Raw genomic sequence first — 3,762 nt, 5'->3', positions numbered from 1 at the left:
GCAGATGTTTAATATCCATAGTGGATAAGAGTGAAAATATACACAGTGAAGAAATGCACCAAATTTTCCAAAATTGCATCCAGAAAACACATGAGATTCTTACCAGATGGGTTTTATATGTGAATGGGATGTGCTGGTCTCTCCTCTCTGACTGGCAGGGGCAGATGTCATGTCAGAGGCAAGTGCAAGTTGTAGTTAAGACAAGAAGCAGAGATTAGAGTCACCAGAGCAGCAGAAGATAGGAGATGGGTGAAGGATCAGGAGCTGCGGAGTCAGGATGGTTTGATAGGTGGAACACCGGGTGCTGCAGGGTGATCTGTTTCCAGATAGAGGGGCAAAAGCATGAGGGTGCTGGGATGGTCTCACTGGGTTGTGGCTATACAGTGAGAAGTCAGGGCTGATGGTCTAATGGAAGGTCGGCAAAATGTTTTTTCTTGTTTTTGGGTGAGGAAGATTTGTCCTGAGCTAACATCCGTGGCCAATACTCCTCTTTTTTTTTTTTCACTTGAAGAAGATTAACCCTGAGCTAACATCTGTGCCAATCTTCCTTTACTTTGTATGTGGGATGCCTTCATAGCATGGCTGATGAGTGGAGTAGGACCATGCCTGGGATCTGAACCAACAAACCAGTGCCAATGAAGTGGAGCATGCAGAACTTTAACCACTTGGCAATGGGGCTGGTCCTGGGGAGGCTGGCAAACTTTTAAGATCCAGATAGTAAATATTTTAGGCTTTGCAGGCAACAGAGTTTCTGTTGCAAACTCAACTGCTGTTGTAGTCCAAAAGTAGCCACAGACAATAGTAAATGAATGAGTGTGGCTATGTTACGATAAAACTATGGATACTGAAATTTAAATTTTATATAATGTTCAGATGTTACAAAACTTTATTTTTCAATCATTTACAAGTACATTATAGACAAAAAAACCCCCGTGTATTATAAACATTAAACTTGCTAAGAGACCAGATCTTACTTGATCCCAACATTAGAAGAAATGATAATGTGACACAATAGAGATGTTAGCTAATGCTGAGTGGCAATCATATTGCAGGACGAATGTATCAGATCAATATGTTGTGTTGCAATGTATCAAATGTAAATGTATCAAAACAATATGTTGTGTTGTAAACTTACACAATGTTGTATGTCAAATATAGCTCAATAAAAAAATAAATGAAAGTATAAAAATCATTCTTAGCTCAAGAGCTGTACAAAAACAGGCAGTGGTTATGGACCCCTGAGCGAAAGCCTCAGAGCTGATCTAGCAAGAAGCTGAGCACTCATTTCTGTTCACGAAACTACATTAGCATGTTTGAACTGGGTTGTCTTTTAAACAATCTGCCTGGACAAAAATTGGTATGCTTGGTCATTTAAAAGATAAAATTATTATTCCTATTCTTCCTTTTAAGATAATAACAATAGTGGTAACCATTTGCTGAGCATCTATTATGGATCTGAAATCTTGCATACATTAGCTAATCCCCACAACAACCCTGTGAGGCTTGAAAAATTCCATAATTTACTTGATGTCACAAAGCTGGTTAGAAACTAATCCAGGATTCACACACCAAAACAGAGCATCTACACACTTCCCAACGAATATAGTTAGAGATTGGGTAAAAGCTTATCATTTATAATAGGGTCACCAGATGAAGCACAGGGCAGAATAATAGTAAATCGCACTCTCAGTTACTACCTGTATTTCACAACTTAAGCGTTGACTCTAAAATGCTGTTTGTAAGGTGAAATTTGTAGAAGACTTCAGTTGAACAGTCCATTATTTTAGAGATTCAGGTTATGATGTGATGATCAGCAATGAGTTGTAGCTTCTCTTGTATAAAACTCTATTGTTGGAGTGGCTCTAAAAGATATATTTGAAGCTATGAAGTATCTACATCAGTTATCCAACCATAAAAGAGGATATAATGAAGTACATGCTAACCTGACACTTTTTTTTTTTTTTTTTTACACTTACAGTTTTATTATAAAGGATACAGCCAATAAAGACACACAATAGGGCAAGGTCCGGAGGGCTCCGGAAGGCAGAGTTTCATGCCCTCTCCTCGTGGGATCAGGGTGTGTCACTCTCCCCAGTGTTATCAGTCTAACCTGACACTTTTTATCAACGGTAAGGAAATATTCCACATATGCTTACTCTTCTTTACACTCCTCTGATTTACATAGTGCTTACACATATATTATTTTTACCATGTTATACAGTAGTCTCCCCTTATCTGTGAGGGATATGCCCCAAGACCCCCAGTGGATGCTTGAAACTGAGGGTAGTACGGAACCCTCTATCTACTATGTTTTTCCCTATACATACATATTTGAGGTGTGACAGCAAAACTAGCACAAATTTATTTTTCCTTAACAGTTTCACAGATAGAAGATTTGTTCTTATCATAGATCTTAGCAACCTCAGCATATGATTTTTTTTCTTATTAAGTCAAGAACTTTCACCTTTTCGCTTAAAGGAAGCACTTTATGCTTCTTTTTGGCATATCCAAATTGGCAGGATCACAAAGTACTCTTGTACTTTGGGGCCATTATTAAGTAAAATAAGGGTGAGTTGAACACAAGTACTGTGATACCGTGACAGTGGATCTGATAACCCGGATGTCTCTTAGTAGCCAACCACTAAGTGACTAATGGGCAGGTCGTGGATACAGTGTGGATCCACTGGACAAAGGTATGTTTCACATCCTGGGCAGGATGGAGCAGAACAGCATGAGATTTCATTATGCGACTCAGAACTGCGTGCAATTTAAAACTTATGAATTGTTTATTTCTGGAATTTCCCATTTAATATTTTTGGACTGTGGTTGACCGTGGTAACTGAAACCACAGAAAATGAAACCACAGATGGCAGGGTCTACTGTATATAACTCACCACAACCCTGCATGGTTGGAAGGACAGATCCTATTATTCCTATTTCATAAATGGGACTATAAGGCTCAGTGAAATTAGTGAGGGGCTGAAGATTAAGGAGACGTCCATAGGGCCAGATCTTAAACTAGGGCCACCTTCCCAGGTGTGCTGCTATGCGGTTGAGCAGGACCCTGCGCTTAAAAGGCCCTCCCGCTTGGTTTGACACTCTGGGGTCACCGTTTTGAAATTTCTAATACTTTATTTACAAAGGGCCCCACATTTTCTTTTTGCACTGGGCCCGTCAAATTATTTAGCCAGTTCTGCCTTAAACAAAATCTTGTTCCCACATGATCTATACTCTTCTTCCATTCCCCAAGAATTCTTAAGATGCTTATATATGGGAACACCAAACTAGACCATGGCACGTGTAATCCATTACCTTTGGGTTTATTTACAGTCATTTATTGTCTTGAGAAGACGACAAACAAATCCATTCAAAATTCTGATGGAAAATGATTTTCTACCAAGAATTCTATACCTATAGAAAGTATCTAATGAGTGGAGGGTAGAGAGTAGAAGAAAAACATTTCAGTCATCAAAGACTTGGAAAATTTGTCTTCAGTAATATCGGGAGTAAACTAGCAAATAGAAAGGCATGAAATCAAGGGAATAGTGGCTGCAACCCAGGAGAGTAGTCAAGGGCCGTCCCAGGACAACTATGCAGCAGGGCTGGAGAGCAGCAGCTCCAGGTGACGGAGAACCTTGACATGGGAACTTTCTGTGGTTCAGGCAGGAGAGACAGGGGGACTCATTTGATATATACCTGATGTGATGGGTTTTCAGAAAAAAAATAAGGATGGTTATAAGAAGAAACTGCAAGAACAAAGTA

This window comes from Equus quagga, chromosome 4 (assembly GCF_021613505.1).
Source record: "Equus quagga isolate Etosha38 chromosome 4, UCLA_HA_Equagga_1.0, whole genome shotgun sequence".
Classification (NCBI taxonomy): domain Eukaryota; kingdom Metazoa; phylum Chordata; class Mammalia; order Perissodactyla; family Equidae; genus Equus; species Equus quagga.
Note: the sequence above shows the minus strand (reverse complement) of the source record.